The following is a 23,014-nucleotide window of genomic DNA, read 5'->3' as shown; positions in this document are numbered from 1 at the left end:
CGAGCCTGATGGCTGTGGGGAAGTAGCTATTCCTGAACCTGGTTGTTGCAGTCTTCAGGCTCCTGTACCTTCTACCTGAAGGTAGCAGGGAGATGAGTGTGTGGCCAGGATGGTGTGGGTCTTTGTTGATACTGCCAGCCTTTTTGAGGCAGCGACTGCGATAAATCCCCTCGATGGAAGGAAGGTCAGAGCCGATGATGGACTGGGCAGTGTTTACTACTTTTTGTAGTCTTTTCCTCTCCAGGGCGCTCAAATTGCCGAACCAAGCCACGATGCAACCGGTCAGCATGCTCTCTACTGTGCACCTGTAGAAGTTAGAGAGTCTTCCTTGACAAACCGACTCTCCGTAATCTTCTCAGGAAGTAGGGTCGCTGATGAGCTTTTTTGATAATTGCGTTAGTGTTCTCGGACCAGGAAAGATCTTCAGAGATGTGCACGCCCAGGAATTTGAAGTTCTTGACCCTTTCAACCATCGACCCGTTGATATAAATGGGGCTGTGGATCCCCCTCCTACTCCTTCCAAAGTCCGCAATCAGTTCCTTGGTTTTGCTGGTGTTGAGGGTCAGGTTATTGCGCTGGCACCATATGGACAGTTGCTCGATCTCCCTTCTATATTCTGACTCATCCCCATCAGTGATACGCCCCACAATAGTGGTGTCGTCAGCGAACTTGATGATGGAGTTCGCACTGTGGTTGGCTACGCAGTCATGGGTATAGAGTGAGTACTCGAAGTAGAAGGAGCCATCCTGGGGAATGGCTGCTAACCAGCAGCTGTCCGTTCAATTCACTTTTTAATTAATTTTTAGTGAATTTTGTCCTATGTTTGTTGGGGAATTTGACGTTTTTATGTGGGGGGGAAGGGGGAAACTATTTTCTAGGTCCCTACCTGGTCGGTGAGGCAGCTTTTTCCCCGGGCTGCACCGTCGACCCGTCCTTGCGGCCTACCAGCGGGAGTGGAGCGGCGTTTTCCTGGCGGGGACCACCCAGCACCTTCAGCTTCGGTGGCGGCACAGCGCTGGAGCACTATCGCAGAGCGGGCAATGCCTTGCCTGGGTCGCCGCGCTGGAGCTCCGGTATGCCGCCATGATCAACACCGTCAAGTTGCGGGACTGTGGAGCGGCCAGCCACGGGCGGCGGCGCCGACTTTAACATCAGGAACCTCGGAGCATCAACCGACGCGGCCCTGTCGGCTTCAGAATGCCACGGACTCTGGTAGGGAATCGGCCGTTCCAGCTGTCCCAGCCGCTGTGAGGACTCTCCCGACGCCGGAGCAACACCACCCGGCGAGAACAGCCAGGAACATCGGGCCTCCGTAGAGGCAACTGTGGAGGCCTCAATAGGCCTGACTATGGGAGAACAGGGGATGGGGACTGGACATTGTGCCTTCCCCCACAGTGGTAACCATTGTGGGGGGATGTTTTTTTGTGTGTAAATGATTATTTTATTCTGTGTCCAAGATGGCTGCTGGAAGGGAGAGTGTACGCTGGCGCGCTTTAGCTGCCGCTGCTCTCTCTTCATATTGTGTTTTTGATTTTTGTCTTTGGATTGAATTCTGTCTTTAATTTGTGTGCTGGTGATGTCTTTACTATTTATTTCATTCCGCTTACATGTTTTTACGCTATTTGCTAAATTTTGTAAGGTGTCCTTGAGACTCTTGAGAGGCGCCCATAAATAAAATTTATTATTATTATTATAGCAGGGGGTTGAGCACGCAGCCTTGAGGTGCACCCCTGCTGATTGTTATCGAGGCTGACATATTTCCACCAATATGAACAGACTGTGGATGAGGAAGTCGAGCATCCAGTTGCAGAGGGATGCGCAGAGACCCAGTTCTGCGAGTTTGGTAACCAGTTTGGAGGGGATGATTGTGTTGAATGCCGAGCTGTAATCGATGAATATGACATATGAGTTTTTGTTGTCCAAGTGGTCCAGTGCAGAGTGGAGGGCCAGTGAGATCGCATCCACCGTTGATCTGTTGTGGCGGTAAGCGAACTGCAGTGGGTCCAGGTTTTTGTCGAGGTAGGAGTTGATTTGCTCCATGATCAGCCTCTCAAAGCACTTCATCATCACCGGCGTTAGTGCCACTGGTCGATAGTCATTGAGGCACGTCACCTTACTCTTCTTGGGCACCGGTATAATTGATGCCCTTTTAAAGCAGGTGGGGACCTCAGACCTCAGAAGTGAGAGGTTGAAAATGTCCGTAAAACCTCCGGCCAGTTGGTCCACACAGGTTTTTAGAACACGGCCGGGTATACCATCAGGACCAGGTGCTTTTCGGGGGGTTCACCCCTCTGAAGAATTTCCTGACGTCGGCCTCTGTGACTGAGACTGAAATGCCATCACAGCGAATGGGGGATCGGGAAGGCACACCAGTATTCTCCCTGTCAAAGCGTGCGTAAAACGCATTGAGCTCGTCAGGGAGTGATGTTTCACCGACATTCGAGCTGCCTCCTGGTTTCGCCTTGTAGGAGGTGATTGCATTCAGGCCCCGCCACAGCTGCCGAACATCTGCGGTTGTAATAAACTTGGTTGTAGTACAAACTGACTCGGAAGAGATAATAATAAGATTTTTTTCACAACCAAACTTCCACCAATGCCACACCTCCATGCTGATTGGAAGGCACTGATGAAGGAGGACGAGATGGTTATGCATGAATGGTCTGAGACCAGACTATTCGGATGCATGGCAGAGAACATTAAAAAAAAACGGACGGCGGGAAAGAGCCTGGAACTGGGGACTGAATGCTAATGTACACCCACAGATTAGGATTTTATCACATGTATCAGTATTTGTACCGTTATTGATTGTAATTGCTTTGATTTTCTTATTTTGGTATAACAGAATGTAATATAAGAAGTTGAAAACCCCGATATTAATTAGGCAGGCAGGAAGAGGGGATAACACAAGCTCATCTCTCAAAGGCTTCAATTTAAGAGATGTTGTGAAATACTAAGACAAAGAAAAGATCCCAGCATGAACTGTGGAATAGAATAATCTGTTCGCATTTACTTGCAAGCGTGGGGTGATGGCCACCCTGAACCATTGAAATGTCAGATCACTAATAACACTCGCCATCTCCCCACCCAACTCTCTTAGTCAATCCAGCTTCTGTCTGCTGTAGTCATGATCTTCACCGTGATCTGTCCGAATCTGTAATAACCTTCCAACTGGCCAATATGGGAAAGCAATAACCCCAAGTACCTTGTGGTCATTACTCCCGAAAAGTCCACCAGGACTATACTGGAAGTTCGGAGGGTCATGTACAAATCGCAATTAAACACTATCCTAAATCTACGAGGGACATTTTTTACATTTACCAAGCCAATTAACCTACAAACCTGTACGTCTTTGGAGTGTGGGAGGAAACTGAAGATCTCGGAGAAAACCCACACAGATCACGGGGAGAACGTACAAACTCCATACGGACAGCACCTGTAGTCGGGGTCGAACCCGGGTCTCCGGCGCTGCATTCGCTGTAAGGCAGCAACTATACCGCTGTGCCGCCGTGATGATCCTCTTTTACATCCAAGAAAACTTTGGGCTCTCCAGGTTAGCAATAAACCACTTCAATACAATTTCACTATCTCTTAAATACGAGTCTGTAATCCCTCCCCCCATCCCCACAGCCTGACCAGCTCAATAATGGCCCTTATTGCACCCTATTCAGGACGGCAATGACCTTGGAGTCAGTGGTAAACTCACTGCACCCACTCATATCTGTAATAATCCCCACTGCAACCTGCACAGCACTGCAACCAGCTTGTGTCTGCAATTAAAACCACTACATCCTTCCCCCCTGTGCCTTCCCCCACAGTGGTATCCACTGTGGGGGGATGATTATTTTTGTGTGTAAGTAAACATGTTAGTCTGTGTCCAAGATGGCTGTCGGAAGGGAGAGTGGACGCTGGCGCGCTTTAGCTGCCGCTGCTCTCTCTTCACATTGTGTTTTTTGTCTTTGGAGCGATTTCTGTCTTTAATTTGTGTATTGGTGATGTCATTATTCTTTTTACTCCGACTATATGTTTTTTTCTCTTCTGTTAATTTCTGTAAGGTGTCCTTGAGACTTTGAAAGGCACCCGAAAATGAAATTTATTATTATTATTATTACATCCTGCCCGGGTCTGCAACAACCCTATCAGGCAAAAGGAAAAGAAGTGTGAAAAAGGCACACCACCAGATTCAGCGGCAGTTTCTTCCCAGCTGATCAGGCAACTGAATCAACCTACCACGACCAGAGAGCAGTGCTGAACTACTAACTACTTCTTTGATGACTCTTGGACCACCCTTGATTGGAATTTGCTGGTATTACCTTGCACTAAACGTTATTCCTTTATCATGGATCTATACACTGTAAATGGATTGATTGTAATCCTGCATAGTGTTTTGGCTAACTGGTTACCACGCAACACAAAGCTTTTCGCTGTACCTCGGTACACGTGACAATAAACCAAACTGAACCTTCACAGCAACCAACTTGGGTTTCTTGGTTCTTGGTTACTTGGTCCTCCAAAATATTCCAACTGGAATTTAAACTGGAGGTGGTGAAGGGAGGGATAAGCCAGAAAGGGTTATTGGGAAGTGCTACTTTAAATTTAGTTACATCTGGTTGGTAACTATGGTTTGGTGGAGATTATTCCATGCTTTAATTGGGAAGAACGAATTGCTGTACACATCCGTCTTTGTAGCTGGGATCACAAATTGGATCGAATCCCCTCGTCTGCTCCTAATTGGTTTGGGGTTGGTGTAGGTCTTGTGATCTATGGCTAGCTGACCATTTAACATTTTGTAAAACCAGGTCAAACGGTGAGCTTCACGTCCGTCTTGGAGAGGGTTCCACCCCAGAGAATTCAGAAGTTTGGTGACACTCGCTTCTCTCTCATAGGTGTTAGTAACAAATCGAGCGGCCTGTCTTTGGACACGTTCGATGGATGAAATGTTTTTATCTGTGTATGGGTCCCAAGCTGCAACTGCGTAGTCCAAATGAGGTCTGACGAGGGTGAAATACAGCTTCTCCTTGACAGAAGCTGAACAATGATGAAAGTTGCACCTCAGGAAGTTTAGGACACCTGTTGCTTTCACTGTTGCATGATGAGTCTGACCATTCCAACGCAGATCATTCTGCAATTTGATATCAAGATACTTGGTTTGTTTGGATTCTTCAAGGGTGACACCAAGTATGTTGTAGGATGTGACGCCTGGATTCCTCTTTCTGGTGAAACACATGGTTTCACATTTGGAAGGGTTGAACTGCATGCCCCATTGTTGTGACCACTCGACCATAGTATCGAGATCCTTTTGGAGAGCATCTTCATCGTCAGTTGACTTAATTGGACGTAACAGCAAACAATCATCAGCGAATAGTCTGGTCGTACTTGCGACTTTTTCATGGATGTCATTTATGTAAAGCAAAAATAGGTTTGCAATAACTCCTACCACAACCTGCCCGGGACTGCAGTAACCTTCACCGCCACGTGCCGGGGATGCGATATCCATCACTGCAACCTGCCCAGGTTTGCAACTACCCTTCCCTCGGCCTGACCATATCACCAGAGACACTCACTAGCCTAAACTGGTGATGCCATTCCCCTCACTATGCGGGCCTGAACCTGCCATGGCCTGAACCTGCCATGGACTGGACTAGACTGGGCCAGCCTGGACTGGACCCGCCATTACCCTCACCAGCCTGGCCTGGACCTGCTGTGGTCCTCTCACCGACCCGTCTGGGTGTGCAACAACCCTTCCTTGGCCTGTCCCCATTAGCAGAGACGCTCTGCTCTAGCCTGGCTCTGGCCTGTGTGTGTGTGTGTGTGCAACAACCCGGCCTCCGCCTCCCTCCCTCCCTCCCCGGCTGCTGCTGCTGCTGCTGCTGCTCCCCCCCCCCTCCCCTCCCCCTCCCCCCAGCCTGGCGTCACCTCCCCGCTGTTTGACCCGGTGACGGCTGCCGGGAACCGGTCCCTGTGCTTCCGGATCAGCGATCCGGCCGCATCCTGAGGACGAGGGGCCTGTGGCTCTCGGCCGAGTCTGGGTGAGTGCTCGCTTCTTTCTCCCTGGGCAACCACGGAGCAGTGGGGGGGTTGAGGGGAGGCGAGGGCCGATCAGCAACGCGGCCCAGGCCCGGGCTCGGGCCTCTGGTCGCGGTGGAAGGCAGCGTTTTCTCTCTGGGTGTTGAGTGAAATGGGGACCGCGACCCCGTGCCCCGGCATCGGCTCCTCTGCCGGCAGCCTGGGCCCTGGCTCCGGCCCGCTGTTGGGAGCTGATCGACGCATTAACCCCTTTCTTTCCGCTTCCCTCACCCGGCCGGGTGGGTCTGGGTCTCTTGGTCAACTGTGATCGAAGGTAAAACCTCGCCGTGAAGTTCCTGAGTTTGCTCTGAATCTAATGCTACCCCAGGACAATCCCAATCGATGTACTCTAGCTTTCCAAGATGGACCACAGTTGCTGAATCATTTTAGGATTACATTGAATAGGGACCACAACAGACTGCAGGGGCTGCAATCTTGAGCAAAAAAACAATCTGCTGGAGGAACTTAAGAGGTCAAGCAGCATCCGTGGAGGGGAATTGACAGTTGACATTTCCAGTCGAGACTCCTTAAACTGAAAAAAGTGGAGAGGAGAAAATCAGTGTGAAGAGGAGGTTGAGAATGAGCTGGTACATGACAGATGGTTTCAGGTGAGGAAGGTTGCATAATCAGGTTGGGTAGAGATGGCTGGGGATATGACAGAGATTGGGGTGTGAGTGATGGAGATAACTAGGGGCGGAGGATGAGGATATCTGATGAGAACTTGAAATGTGGGAGGTAGGGGTCAGAGATGAGAACAGGAAACATAGAAACATAGAAATTAGGTGCAGGAGTAGGCCATTCGGCCCTTCGGCCCTTCGAGCCTGCACCGCCATTCAATATGATCATGGCTGATCATCCAACTCAGTATCCCGTACCTGCCTTCTCTCCATACCCCCTGATCCCCTTAGCCACAAGGGCCACATCTAACTCCCTCTTAAATATAGCCAATGACCTGGCCTCAACTACCCTCTGTGGCAGAGAGTTCCAGAGATTCACCACTCTCTGTGTGAAAAAAGTTCTTCTCATCTCGGTTTTAAAGGATTTCCCCCTTATCCTTAACTGTGACCCCTTGTCCTGGACTTCCCTAACATCGGGAACAATCTTCCTGCATCTAGCCTGTCCAACCCCTTAAGAATTTTGTAAGTTTCTATAAGATCCCCTCTCAATCTCCTAAATTCTAGAGAGTATAAACCAAGTCTATCCAGTGTTTCTTCATAAGACAGTCCTGACATCCCAGGAATCAGTCTGGTGAACCGTCTCTGCACTCCCTCTATGGCAATAATGTCCTTCCTCAGATTTGGAGACCAAAGCTGTACGCAATACTCCAGGTGTGGTCTCACCAAGACCCTGTACAACTGCAGTAGAACCTCCCTGCTCCTATACTCAAATCCTTTTGCAATGAAAGCTAACATACCATTCACTTTCTTTACTGCCTGCTGCACCTGCATGCCTACCTTCAATGACTGGTGTACCATGACACCCAGGTCTCGCTGCATCTCCCCCTTTCCCAATCGGCCACCATTTAGATAATAGTCTGCTTTCCCGTTTTTTGCCACCAAAATGGATAACCTCACATTTATCCACATTATACTGCATCTGCCAAACATTTGCCCACTCACCCAGCCTATCCAAGTCACCTTGCAGTCTCCTAGCATCCTCCTCACAGCTAACACTGCCCCCCAGCTTAGTGTCATCCGCAAACTTGGAGATATTGCCTTCAATTCCCTCATCCAGATCATTAATATATATTGTAAATAGCTGGGGTCCCAGCACTGAGCCTTGCGGTACCCCACTAGTCACTGCCTGCCATTGTGAGTCACTGCCTGCCATTGTGGAAGCAGAAGAAAATGCCCAATGAGATGTTGTGGGCGAGGAAGAAGCTGGTTGAGAAGAAGCTGGGTGAAAAAATCCTGGGTGTAATGGGAAATAAAGGTTTCCCATTACACCTGGAATGTAATGGGAGGATTGTGATAGATAGAGGATCGTCTCATCATCATTTAGTCATAGTTATGCAGCATGGAAACAGGCCTGTACACTAGTTCTATCCTACACTCCAGGGAGAATTTACCGAAGCCAATTAACCTACAAAGCGGGCATGTTTTTTGAATGGGGAGAATTTATGGGGAGAATGTACAAACTCCACACAAACAGCACCCGTAGTCAGGATCGAACTCAGGTCTCTGGTGTTGTAAGGCAGCGACTCTAACACCGTGCAACCCCATCTTGCCTGTAAATCTTCTAAATCCGTGACACTTGGTGTTTAATCTCTCCGCTAAGAGAAATATGGTCTTCCTATTAACCTCTTCCAGATTCTATAGTTTATACAATTAAATCTATCGTCAACCTCTGTTCCAAATAAATAATCCCATCCCGTCCAATCTCTGTGCTGTCCTGGCAATGTCATCGTAAATCTCAGCACCCCTTTAAGAAATATCAAATTTTTCATGTAATGTGGTGACCTGAACTGTATGCTGTGCCCCAACTAACATTGCATGCAGTTCAGTATCAGAAATGCAACAACCATATAACCATATAACAATTACAGCACGGAAACAGGCCATCTCGACCCTTCTAGTCCGTGCCGAACACATAGTGAGCTCAACTGTGCTTTTTTTTTGGATTGAATTACCAATTTTGGGATTTTGCCACTGTTTTTCCCCACTGACCCGTATTTTACATCTTGCAGTATCAACAAATTTGTCATCCTCCCATCCATTTAAATCAAAATCATTAAAATATATGATCAACAGCATGGAACCATAGAAACCCATTGGAAATTGTCTTCTAATTGTAAGAACATCCAGCAACCATGGTCCATGAGCTTTCACATTGTTTGATCAGACATGTGAGACCTTGTCAGAAGTCTTTCTAGAATCTATTTAAATATCATCAAAAGTACTGCTCTCATTGCTATCGCACCTTGCTATCAGAAAGATCACACAAGTTGCGCAATTTCCAACTGGTGGCCCTAATTAATTGTAGAAACAAGGAATTGCAGATGCTGGTTTATACCAAAGATAGACACAAATTGCGGGAGTAACTCAACGGGTCAGGCAGCATCTCTGGAGACAAACATCACCCTTCTCTGGAGATGATGCCTGACACATTGAGTTACTCCAGCAATTTGTGTCTATTGCCCTAATTAATCGTATATTTCTGAATTAAGGTTTGCATTGCCCCTTACAATTACTTCCAAAAATGGGCCCACCACTGATGCAGTATTCATTTTAAGTTTAAAAAAAAGTGTTGGCAATCCAGTTGTCTTCTAATCGTCTAGCACAACTGATGTTCCCATGGAAAATAGAAATTGATAGCTAGAGCATCTGTAATTTGCTTCCTCCTTTATTTTAACAGCATGGAATATCCTATCCTGCATCTGCGTCGAGTCAGTTTTATTCATCAGGTTAATCCATCTATTGGAAGACATAGAAACAGGGAACTGCAGTTGTTGGTTTATGAAAAAAAATCACTGTACTGGAATAAATCAACAGGTCAGGCAGGATTTCATGGAAAGGTGATATTTCAGGTTGGGTTCCGTTTCAAGAAGTTTCCCATTCCAAAATGCCACCTATCCATATCCTCCAGAGATGCTGACTGACCGCTAAGTTACTCCAGCACTTTGAGCGTTTTTGTTAGAACATATACGATTATATTCCCATTGAAGAATTGATGCATTTTGATTTAAGTCGGGATTTCTTTGTAACACTGAGAGTGAAATATTGTAGTGTCTTTGTGTTTCATTGGGATATTTGCTGAAAATGCTTTTGTTATTTGAAGAAGAAAAAACATTCTCCAAATATTTGTTCTGCGAGCAAGTTAATCTGACCCAAATGCTGAATTTTGGGAATTTTTCTGTACAAATGTATTTTCTTATGGATTTTGTGACATCTGGTAAACTTTTCTCGCCCATTTGAAAATAGTAACACCCTTGTTTATGGATTACGAGATGTTTAATGTATCCAAAGAATTATTGTTAGTATTTAATTGTATTGTGACGAACTTAATCCTCACCTCGCCCTCGGGCTATGCCCTTCAACAGCTAAAATGTCTGAATCACAATTTTAAATTGGAACTGGACAAAGTGGGTCATTTCAATCTCTGACATCAAAACTGCTCTGTTATATCAAAACAATGAAGCCTGGTGTGTTTTGTAACCGTGGGGGGGGGGGGGGGGGGGGGGGGGGGGGGGGGGGGGGGGGGGGGGGGGGGGGGGGGGAATACCAAAACATTGCATATAGTGTGCTTGTACGTGAGAGAGAGAGAGAGATTGTTTGAGGTAATGATATTTATAATGCAGGTGCATATTGGCAAACGTATGAGGAAGTCAGTTTGTACAGGTCAATCTCTGTAAACATAGAAACTACAAATGAAACCAATGAATTAGCAACTAACAAAAGCATTGAAATAGTAATGATCAGAGGTTTTCATATGTGGAAACTGGTTTTATTTTTTTAAGTATTGGATTGTTTTCATGACCAAGTAGCTGCTCGGATTAAAGTGCGGATGCAGCAGGAGAATGTAGCAATAATGCAAGGGATTTTTGAGTGGATGAAAAAAGCCAAAAAATGGGCCACAAATGGAAGAGTATAACTCGGTGTATTGCCAGATTTGGGATAAATATTCAGAATCAAAAAATATACACCCCAAAATATTTTGAGTAAGTTCGACAACATTCGATCTGTCACATGGTGTTCAACCACACAAAGCATTGCAAAGCGTTGCCATTTTGTTCAGCACATTCAATGAGCTAAAAGTCATTTTGTGTGGGAACGTCATGTAGTAGTCTTTGTGGTGGCAGATTAATATATAATGCAATAATTTAAAGGGTGTAAAATGAAGGAGAAATGTTATGTGGTGCATTGTGATTGTGTTGTACGAGTTTCAATTGCATCAAATAGCAACCTGCATGATTTAAAATAAAAGTAAGAAATGGTTTAAAAACTCAGCAGGTCAGGCAGGATCTGTGCATGGAGAAACAGCTGATGTGTCAGATCCGGAATCCTTCATCAGAACCAGCAAAATGGGATGTTGATGGGCCATGGAGAGAGCTGGAGATCAGGGAGACATGCTGTACATTGTAGGCTTAGCACAGAAGTAATTATTTGCTGAGTTTATGTCATTTTGAAATTTAAGCCTTTCATAATTGGTGAGATTTTGTGCTGCTAACTTGAATTGTTTGGTAAGTTCATGGAGAATCCAGCAACCGCTGAAACATTTAAAATGCTCACTGCATTTAGTTGCTAAATGGCTCGCACTGAGATTTAAATTGGACAGCTAACCGTAGTAAAGATAACCACAACAGGACCAGATGGTCAGCAAAAAATAATCCAGTCCACTGATTCCTTTCAGAGGAGGAACTTTGCTATCCTTACCCAGACTGGTCTGTCAGACTCCAGACCAATAGCAGTGTAATTGACTGTCCTCTGAAATGGTTGAACAAACAATGTGGGGGGCAATTAGATATGGGGAAACAAATGCAGCCTTGCCAGCACTGCACATATCCACAAAATACAAACTTCATTAAAGGTTCATTGCTTCCAGCATGGTAATATAGTTGGTTCCACGTTGAATATTCTACTTAGCATTTCCAAATTGTTGCACCTGCATGTTTACTTGCATGTGTAAGAAAGAACTGCAGATGCTGGTTTAAATCGAAGGTAGACACAAAATGCTGGAGTAACTCAGCGGGTGAGGCAGCATCTCTGGAGAAAAGGAATGGGTGATGTTTCGGGTCGAGACCCTTCTTGATACTGATGTTTACTTGCATGTTTACTTGCATGTTCTACACAAACGTATCAATTTCTCAGATGTTAAATATTGCATTTCTGCTTCTTACAGCTTAAATAACCTTGCAATTCCTCACATTATATTCAACCTATCTTCTCCCTTAACCCATCTATAGCTTGTCCTTGTGACTCAGTCTTGCGTCCTCAACATTGAATATCCGTTATTGGTATGTGCTGTATTCCATACAGCTAAGCGGCCAGTAGTGATGCCTGTGACACCTGACTTTCATGTACTTTTTTAATGTCCTGTAACTTTTTGTATTCATGCTAATATTTACTTATGCTAATAGTAGCATCATTCAAAAGATTCAAGATTCAATTTAATTGTCATTTGGACCCCTTGAGGTCCAAACGAAATGCCGTTTCTACAGCCTTACATTACAAACAAATAGACCCAAGACACAACATAATTTACATAAACATCCATCACATCGCTGTGATGGAAGGCCAAAAAAACTTATCTCTCCACTACTCCCCCCCCCCCCCCCCCCCCCCCCCCCCCACCCGATGTCTCCCCCCCCCGACCCTTCGACCCCGCAACTCGGGTGGGAGAAGTCGCCGTTGCAGGAGCCCTGAAAAGCGGTCTCCCTCCAGGGACCCGCGGGCTCCCGATGCCGCCGTCCGCCAGACCCGCAGTTGCAGCCTCCGAATCTCCGGAGGTCGGGCCGCAGCAGCGCTCCACCCACTCCGGACTCGGCCAGCTCTGCACATGCTTCGTTTGAAGACAACGGAGACCCGACAAAGAAAAGGTCAGTCTCCCGTGATACTTTAAAAAACCCCCTTACCCCACACACACACACCCCAACAAAAAATAACAAAAACTACATAGAAACATAGACAAAAATAATAAAAACGCAGACGGGCTGCAGAGGTCGCTGCTGACGAGAGTCGCGCCGCCAAGATGCTACTCCAACCCAGAGGCCCTTGTTAATGTAATAACCCCATTTATATGGTATATTATCACATGCTTTTTGAAGTCCAGATACTTCAAAATTACAATCCAAATTGCTCTTAAATATCCTGCATGTTATTGTTATTTTAAGGAAAACATTTTGATTTGTCAAATGTAATTGAACATTTGAATAAATTCTTTTTCGTTCTGCTTGGATATGATATTCCAAATAGCTGTTAACACATCCTTAAAGATAAATTCCAACATTTTGTTGACATTTGATATAGTTAACTGTCCACAGCTCCTTCTTTGATCCTTTCCTTTTAAATAGCAAATATAATTTATGGGAATACGAAAAGTTTTACCATGTGAACTAGTTGTGCAGCAAAGTCATCCTCTGTGGCTATAGCATATTACATACACTATTATTGTCTTCTAAATATTCTGTTACTTTATCAATTCATTCTTATTCTTTCTTAAATAACAGGATCACCTTTGATATTCTCTAATCTACAATAACCATTCCAGAATCTATGGAAATTTGAGAAATAACAACCAGAGCATCTTCTAATTCTATAATACCACTATAAAACTTAGATTGTCAATCATCAGTTCTGTAGAATATATTGGCTTTCAGTCTTGCCTTTTTCTCTAGTGCTATTTTTTTTAAACAGACTAATTTCCTTCAGTTCATGCTAGATCCTCACAACTCAAGTATTTCTTGAGTATTTCTATTTGTCTTCCCTGAGAAATGGCACAAGGTATTTGTTTAATTTGTGGGCGATTTCCAGTACAATTTTCTTCTGTGTCTATTAGGGAGCCACATTTGCCGTTGCCAAAATGTTCCTTTTCACATTCTCTGTGGCACGGTGGAGCAGCGGTAGAGTTTCTGCCTTACAGCGCCAGAAACCCAGGTTCGACTCTGACTATGGGTGCTGTGTGTATGGAGTTTGTACGTTTTTTCACAAAAAGGGTGGTGTGTGTGTATGGAACAAGCTGCCAGAAGAGGTAGTTGAGGCTGGGACTATTCCAACGTTTAAGAAACAGTTAGACAGGTACATGGATAGGACAAGTTTGGAGGGATATGGACCAAACATGGGCTGGTGGAATGAGTAGCTTTGACGTTAGGATGAAGGGCCTTTTTCCACACTGTATCACTCTATGATGTTCCTATGGATTCTCCTGAAGACCATTTCAAAATGTTTCACTCTTATGGGCAATTTTCGTCCGATCTTTATGACAACCGTACAAAACCTGATTCGTCTTTTTGATTGCTGTCTCTGCTTAGTGCAAATTCTGCTTGAAGTTGACTAGTAATCCCAGTAGTAGTATGTTACTGAAGCTGCCACAGAGTTGATTGGGTGGTCACCATGTACTGTTAGCCACCTTTTGCATTCTCTGCATGATGAGTTGGAGGGAGTCTTGAAAAACCTTTCTATACGCAGTACAGCAGGGATTCAATTCAATTCAATTCAATTCAACTTTAATGTCATCGCACAAATACAAGTATCAGTACAACGAAATGCAGTTTTGCGTCAGTCCGTAGTAGTTGTACATAAAGAAAACAAAAAAAAATAGAAAGAGGGAAGATACAGAATAATCAAGAAATACAGAATAATTAAACAATAGGGACGGAGGGACCAGAGAAATCTATCGTCGGGACTCCGAGTTCAGCAATGTGATTGTGTTGTTGTAGAAGCTGTTCCTCATCCTACTAGTACGTGACCTGAGGCTCCTGTACCGCCTCCCTGATGGGAGGAGGGCAAACAGTCCATGGTTGGGGTGTGAGGGGTCTTTGATGATCTTCCCAGCCCGTCTCAGACACCGTTTTCGGTGGAGGGCATCCATGGCAGGGAGCGGGGCACCGATGATGTGCTGCGCAGTTTTCACCACCCGTTGTAGTGCCTTCCTGTCCGCAGCAGTGCAGCTGCTGTACCGTATCGTGAAGCAGGTGGTCAGGATTCTTGAGCCTCCTCAGGAAGTAAAGGCGCTGCTGTGCCTTTTTGATCAGCTTGGAGGTGTTGAGGGACCAGGACAAATCTTCCGAGATATGTACTCCGAGGAGTTTATAGCTGGAGACGCGCTCCACCTCAGTCCCGTTTATATGGATGGGGGTGTGACTGCCTCCTCTGGTCTGCCTGAAGTCAACAATAATCTCCTTCGTCTTTTTGGAGTTGAGGACGAGGTTATTGTTGGCACACCAGGCTGTCAGGTGCTGGATCTCATCGTTGTCGCTGATCAGTCCTACTACCGTGGTATCGTCAGCAAACTTAATAATGGCGTTGGATCCGTACTTTGGGATGCAGTCGTGGGTGAAGAGGGAGTAGAGGAGAGGGCTGAGCACACAGCCCTGTGGCACTCCGGTGTTCAGTGTTATAGTGGAGGAGGTGAGGTTATTGACCCTAACAGACTGTGGTCTGTTAGTGAGGAAGTCCAGTGTCCAGTTGCAGAGGGAGGTGGAGATGCCAAGTCCACTGAGTTTGGTGATCAAGCTGGTGGGGATGACTGTGTTAAAGGCAGAGCTGAAGTCAATGTACAGCAGCCTGATGTAGGAGTTGTTGTAGTCCAGGTGGGTCAGGGCAGAGTGTAGGGCCGCCGATATGGCGTCCTCTGTAGACCTGTTGGTCCAGTAGGCAAACTGATGGGGGTCCAGTGTGGGGGGGAGGCAGGCTTTGAGGTGAGCCAAGATCAGCTGCTCAAAGCACTTTGCAATGACAGGGGTGAGTGCGACTGGGCGGAAATCGTTGAGACTCCCTGTAGCTGACTGTTTGGGCACTGGCACGATGGTTGATGTCTTGAGGCAAGTGGGGACAACACCCTGGGCCAGTGAGAGATTGAAAATGTAGGCGAGGACTGGGGATAGTTGTCCAGCACATGCCCTAAGCACCCGGCCAGGGATGCCATCGGGGCCGGCAGCTTTGCGCTCATTCACCTTGCTCAGTGCATCTTGTACAGCAGAGGTGGAGAGGCTGAGAGGTTGTTCATTCGGGGGTGGAGCAACTTTAATGGCTGGGGTTTTGTTGTCCCGGTCAAAGCGAGCATAGAAGTGGTTTAGCTCGTCAGGCAGGGTGGCGTTGTCTGGGGGAGGGGTGTTAACTTTCTGATAATCGGCAAGGGATTTGATTCCTTGCCACATGCGCCTGGGGTCAGAGTTGTTGTGGAAATGCTCCTCAATCCGCCGTTTATGATTGAGTTTAGCAGATTCCCCAAACCCATCTGAAGTTCGACGGTGAGTTGCAGAGCCCCATGCAAACCGTTTGCCCATACATGGTCCCCAATGCCAACAATACCCTGCTAATCCCACAGCTGTTTTAGTTTGGTTTGGTTTATTGTTGTCACGTGTATCAAGATGCTGTGAAAAAAATTGTATCAAGATAACTCACCCATACATGATTTACACAGGTAATGCGAGAAGAGAAAGGAAACAGAATGTGGAATATATTGTTACATCTGTAGAGAAAGTGCAGATAAAAAAATGCAAGGACCCCAATAATGCTGGACTGGGAATCCATTTGTAGTTACAAGAAGTCCATTCAAGTCTGTTGACAGAAAGGAACAAGCTTTTTAAATCTGATGGTACATGCTTTCAAACTTTTGTATCTTCTGCCCAATACGAGAGGGGAGAAGACCGCTTGACCTTGTGCTAAGTGGTATTTGATTTTGTTGGTTGTTTTCCTGAGATAACATGAAGTATAGATAGATTGATTGTGGTCTATTAGTCAGGAAGTCAAGTGGAACCTATCTGCACTGTTCTTTGCGATCAAATTGCCAATAACATACATAACACATAACCAGCTCACCGTCTCATCTGGTACTGATTGGCAGAATTGTTCGCTATTGATTTATTACACATTTTGTGTTTCTCAAATATTTAAGAAGTAGCCAACCTGGAATAATTTATAGAGTGTGTGCAGAAGGCGGAATCAAACTCCACGTGAGTGCCTTGTTGGGATTCCATGTTGACTCACTAATACTATATCAGTTCAGGTTTGGCTCAAGATCCAAGAGCACATTAATTTTAGGGGCGGTTTTAGTATATAGTTTGGTAAGGGTGACCATAATAAAAGGGATATTTTACCTTGATTAAATGTTTTTATTCGTGTTTTTGTTTGTCATTTTTTATTTACTTTAGTTATTACATGTCACCAAACCTCTAAAATATATGAAACTTAAAATCAATGATGTTTTTACAGCTGATTACACCCAACCTGCAGCTTTGCAGCTCAACAATAATTCTGGAATAGGGGTTCTGTCCAGCACTACTTATGGCCAAACCACAATCCAGACCGCACTGTGGTGCAGAGGGAAAATAACCCAGGCATGAATAACCTTAGGCAGGCTCAGTGAGGTGATTCCAGACCTGTTGGGACTGGGTCAGCCTTTGTCGCAACTAAAATCGGCATATCTGTTGCTATATTGGGAGGAGGAACCATCTTAGGGAACGGCTGCTAACCAGCAGCCGTCCGTTTAATTCACTTTTTTTTTGCAGTTTTAGTGCCTTGTTTGTGGGAGAGATAGACTTTTTAATGTGGGGGGTTGGGGGTGACAATATTCCTAGGTCCCTACCTGGTCGGTGAGGCAGCTTTTTCTACGGGCTGCTCCGTCGACCCATCCTCGTGGCCTACCAGCGGGCCTGGAGCGCCGTTTCCTGGCGGGGACAGCCCAGCACCTCAGCTTCGGTGGCGGCACAGCACTGGGGCGCTATCGTGGAGCGGAGCGGGGGCGATGCCTTGCCTGGGTCGCCGCGCTGGAGCTCTGGTGAGATCAACACCCGAGATCAACACCTGCGGGTCTGCGGAGCGGAGTGGGCGGCGCCGACTTTAACATCGGGAGCCTAGGAGCTCCAGACCGGCGCGGCCTTGTCGGCTTCGGAAGCCGCGGTCCCCAGTTAGGAAGCGGCCGTTCCAGGTGGCCCAGCCGCTGAAAATACTCTCCCGACGCTGGGGCAATAGCACCCGGAACATCAGGCCTCCGTAGAGGCAATAGCGGAGGCCTCAATAGGCCTGACTTTGGGAGAACTGGGGATGGGGACTGGACATTGCGCCTTCCCCCACAGTGGTAACCATTGTGGGGGGATGATTTTTTGTGTGTAATGTGAATATGTTAGTTTGTGTCCAAGATGGCTGTCGGAAGGGAGAGTGGACGCTGGCGCGCTTTAGCTGCCGCTGCTCTCTCTTCACATTGTGTTTTTGATTTTTTTTGTCTTTGGAGCGAATTCTGTCTTTAATTTGTGTATTGGTGATGTCATTATTTATTTTACTCCGACTATATGTTTTTTCTCTCTTGTTAATTTCTGTAAGGTGTCCTTGAGACTTTGAAAGGCGCCTGCAAATAACATTTATTATTATTATTATTATTATATTAATTCAGTACTGAATTTGTGTTTACTGGGTGAATAGCAATTAGCACTCAATAATCACTTTGTTCATCAAATGATCAACACTTATCACGATGAATGAAAATTCATCTCTATTCATCTTTAAATATGAGTAAGGTTTCTGTTTGCTAAGCAATCCTCCATGAGCTGTAGCATAATGATTGAAAGTAGATTTTAATAAGCGAGTTCGGTATTCCAAAAAAAACACAAGGAATCATGGGATTTGTCAACGGTCATAAGCTATAATGGTAAATAGATCTCAGCGGTATAGATACAATGAGTACTTTTGGTCCGATTTTTGTCTTTTTTCAGTGGGAGACGGGGGTGGGGGAGACAGACCAGGGGGGGACGACGACCTGCAAGCGCTGCCGAACCGTCCCTTCCCCCCACTCGAGACATTTGGACTGATGGGACACCGGCTCCCAGGCCCAGCGCGGAGAACCACCTACCCCAACACCAGCAGACCCACAGAACCCATAGCCAGTGCCAATTCCAGCCCAACCCCTCTCCAACTCCAGAGGAACCCGCTCCCCGATGGGCCGCTACGGTGACAAGTGCCAGTTCGCCTGTGGCCTCAGCCGCTACCCCAAGTACAAGCCGTACCTTGTGCACCACCGGCTTCTGCCCCTACAGTACCCGCTGCCACTTCATCCACAAGGAGGAGCGAGGGCCCGGCCTCGTCTGCGCCAGAGCTCCAGCCTGGGCTCAGCCTCGTCCAGTCTGGTGCTAAACTGGGCCACGTTGCGGGCGGCCTTCAGCTCCGACCTGGAGTTAGAGCAGGCCCAGACTTGGGGCTGGGCAAGGGAGCGGGAGGAGGTTGCTGCCGCCGCCAGCACCACCAGTGCCCGCAGCTCCAGCGGGCGTCCGGAGTGCACCATGGCCGGCAGGAGCCCATTCCCAGACTCTCCGACCAGGACGACTCCAGCAGCAGCGGCTCCGAGTTGCCCGGTTTCGAGCAGGGCCGGCGGGTGCCAATCTTCAGCAGGATCTCGGTGTTGGATTTAGGGGAGGGGGGTGGAAGTGGAGGGCTGCCGAGACCAACCCGGCGGGATAAGTAGAGCTGAGCTGGAGCCAGCGGCTACATGACACAATCCTGATTAGACTGATCCAGGATGGGGAGGAATCTGCCTACAGACAGGAAGTGACACAGCTGGCGTCCTGGTGCCATCACAACAACCTGGAGCTCAATGCTCTTAAGACATTGGAATTGATTGTAGACTTAGGAGAGCTCCCCCTCCCCTCACCCCACTCACCATCAACAACACCACAGTCACACCTGTGGAGTATTTTAAGTTCCTGGGAACCATCATATCCAAGGACCTTAAATGGGGGGGCCACCATCGACCACAGTCAAAAAGGCACAACAGAGGATGCACTTCAATCAATCAATCAATCTAAGACTTTAATTGTCATTCAAAAATACACCAACAAATAATAATAATAATAATAATAATAATAATAATAATAATCTTTATTTATATAGCACTTTTCAACAAAACCAGTATTTGAACCAAAGTGCTTTACAGAGATTGATTAAATTAATTGAACAGATCAAATGTCAATAAATCCATAAAAACAAAAAAAAGAGAAAAAAGACACAGAACAGTACACTATAGAAATCAACAAGAAACGTCCCCCCACAGCAGAATTCACTAAAATTATCCAGTTCTCCCCCTCATAGTCCACCCGAGGTCGGGGTCTATATGTGGCCTCCTCAGCCAACTCGATGTTTTCAGGCCCTCTGCCGCGAAGCTGGATCATCGGCGTCGGGTGAACGATTCTTCAGCGGCCTGGACTGAAGCGGCCGCTTCCTCCCTGAAGACTGCAGTGTCCAAAGTTCTCAGGCCGCGCTGGCCGGACCGCTGACACTGGCGAACTCGGACGGCAGGCCCCGCGGTGTTGAAATCCAGTGCCGCCCCGCCCGCGGCTGGCTCCGCTCTGCGGCCGCAGCTCAGCGATGTTCCCAGTGCTCCGGAGCTTACCCGAAGGCGAGGGGTAAGGCATCGCCCGCTCCGCGTTGGTGCGTTGGTGTCCCAGCATCTGTACCGCCGGCGAAGCCCCGTAGTCCCGGCAGGAAACGCCGCTCCAGCGCTGCTCCAGCTCGACGGTAGGCCGCACAGAGAGGACGAAGAAGCGGTTTGGAAGAGAACCGCTTCTCTGACCAGGTAGGACTGGGATTTAAACAGTTTCCCCCCCCCCCCCCCCCCCCCCACACCACCACATAAAAGAAGACTTCCAATTAAAATTTCACACGGACAGGACTAAAAATAAAAATAAAAAAGGGAGAAAGGACGGACTGCAGGAGGAGCGGCCATACACAACGGCGCATCACCCCCGCAGTCCGCCATCTTAGATAATGCAAGTCTGAACAAAATTTCATTCCTGCGGCAGCTGAGGAAGCACAATCTGCCACAGGCAATGATGGTCCAATTCTATACAGCCATCGTAGAGTCTGTCCTCGCCTTCTCCATCATGGTCTGGTTTGGCTCGGCCACCAAGCACGACATTCGGAGGCTGCAGCGAATTGTCCGACCATTCATTCATTCACCTCACTGGGACGGGGAATGCAGTCTAAAGAAGGTTGTCACTGCATTAAAAGTGAGCTAATATCATAATTACTAAGGAAGGTAAAAGTCCATGGTATGTTCAAAAGAGTAATATGTGGAAGTTTTTTTTTAAAATAACAGAAGGAACTACAATGGTGAGTGAATCTGCAACCTTAAATTAGTTGCCACAAAACCACTTGTTTAAAAGTTCACTATTTAGACTGGTTCGTAAGTGAGATTACAGATACGGGGTAATTGCAAACAATCATTATAATGTTTGCTATCACCAAAGGGACCATTCTCATTGAATCATACAGCACAGAAATGGGCCTTAAAGCCAATCTTGTCCATGCCCATCCACATTAATCCCATTTGCCTGCATTATGCCTACATCCCTTGTAGTATTGGGGATGACGCTGGGTTCGGCAGTGACCACACTGACACTCTCAGTAGGGTGAACTCTCATGATAGATTTTATTTACATTGACAAGAAAGTCCAGGGCCACATGTGGGCGCTATCCCTCGCCATCATGTGCGGTGACGATGGCAATCTCAGATATCTCCCTCCTGTTCACCCATGCCTGGACAGAAGGCACTGGCGGTCTGTTTTATCCTGGAAGCTCAGCTTCGAACCTTGAAGAGGCGATACTGGCAGTCTCCTGATTATCCTGGCACAGTGGGCACAGTCCCTCTTTGTGGCGGAAAGAGACACCTGCGTCTCAAGCTTGCCCTGGCCACTTAGTCTGAGCCTCAGTGGAGGGGGTGGCTATTTAAGACTGCTACATGGCCATTCAGTCATTACCACGCAGTGGTGCTGGTGGTCTCAGGTTTGTCCCAGTGACTTAGTCTTCCTCAAACCTGCGACAAGGGCACACAGCTAGCAGGGAGGTACGCCACTTCCTCTCCCTCCCTCTTTTCTTTCTATGTGCCTGTCCAAATGCCTTTTAAAATGATATTAACATCTCTGACAGCTTGTTCCAGATAAACACTACTATGACTGGAAAAACGTACCCCTCAGATCGCCTTTAAATTTCTAGGAAAGAACTGCAGATGCTGGTCAAGAGAAGGAATGGGTGACGTTTTGGGTCGAGACTCTTATAAGAAATGTCACCCATTCCTTCTCTCCAGAGATGCTGCCTGTCCTGCTGAGTTACTCCAGCATTTTGTGTCTATCTTCGCCTATTCCGGAAGTGGCGGCGCTGTGAAACGGCTGCGGCTCGCCTGCAGTCTGTCTGTTTTTACTTTTTTTGTGTTGTTTTTTTTTGTCTAGTTCAGTTAAACTTTTGGCTATTAGGTAGTGTTATGTGTGCGGGGGGGCTGAAACAGGGCTTTCTGCCTCTCTCTTCGGGGGAATGCGACTTTTTTGTTGTATCCCCCTTATCTTCCCCCGCCTGAGCTGAGGCCTAATGGCAGAGCTGGCGGCCTCCAACCTGCGACCGACCTCGAGGCTCTGGAGGTAGAGCCAGCCAGGACTCACCAACGCGAGGCTGGCCGTCTTCGAGCTGCGGCACGACTCGGCGTTCCGGTGAGGGCGGACGGCGCGGGGCTGAGAGACTCCTGTGTGGGCGGCCCGGCTACCGGCTGGAAGGCGCTCCCGTGTGGGCAGCCTGGGTCCCGGCTGGAAGGCGCTCCCGTGTGGGCGGCCCGGCTCTCATAGAAATATAGAAACATAGAAATTAGGTGCAGGAGTAGGCCATTCGGCCCTTCGAGCCTGCACCGCCATTCAATATGATCATGGCTGATCATCCAACTCAGTATCCCGTACCTGCCTTCTCTCCATACCCTCTGATCCCCTTAGCCACAAGGGCCACATCTAACGCCCTCTTAAATATAGCCAATGAACTGGCCTCGACTACCCTCTGTGGCAGAGAGTTCCAGAGATTCACCACTCTCTGTGTGAAAAAAGTTCTTCTCATCTCGGTTTTAAAGAATTTCCCCCTTATCCTTAAGCTGTGACCCCTTGTCCTGGACTTCCCCAACATCGGGAGCAATCTTCCTGCATCTAGCCTGTCCAACCCCTTAAGAATTTTGTAAGTTTCTATAAGATCCCCTCTCAATCTCCTAAATTCTAGAGAGTATAAACCAAGTCTATCCAGTCTTTCTTCATAAGACAGTCCCGACATCCCAGGAATCAGTCTGGTGAACCTTCTCTGCACTCCCTCTATGGCAATAATGTCCTTCCTCAGATTTGGAGACCAAAACTGTACGCAATACTCCAGGTGTGGTCTCACCAAGACCCTGTACAACTGCAGTAGAACCTCCCTGCTCCTATACTCAAATCCTTTTGCTATGAAAGCTAACATACCATTTGCTTTCTTCACTGCCTGCTGCACCTGCATGCCTACTTTCA

General features: G+C 47.1%; 1 protein-coding gene across 2 annotated transcripts in view; it reads left to right on the top strand.

The window, feature by feature from the left end:
• Nucleotides 1-5,891: 5,891 nt before the first annotated feature.
• eloca (elongin C paralog a) overlaps nucleotides 5,892-23,014 on the top strand; it is a 31,083-nt gene continuing 13,960 nt past the window's right edge. For both annotated transcript variants that reach the window (XM_055634495.1, XM_055634494.1), the window contains exon 1: nucleotides 5,892-6,026. The gene's annotated coding sequence lies outside the window, so the exon portion shown is untranslated. The remainder of the gene's footprint in view (nucleotides 6,027-23,014) is intronic.

The sequence above is a fragment of the Leucoraja erinacea genome, chromosome 4 (genome assembly GCF_028641065.1).
Source record: "Leucoraja erinacea ecotype New England chromosome 4, Leri_hhj_1, whole genome shotgun sequence".
Lineage (NCBI taxonomy): Eukaryota > Metazoa > Chordata > Chondrichthyes > Rajiformes > Rajidae > Leucoraja > Leucoraja erinaceus.
Note: the sequence above shows the minus strand (reverse complement) of the source record. Positions and strands in the feature narration are given on the sequence as shown.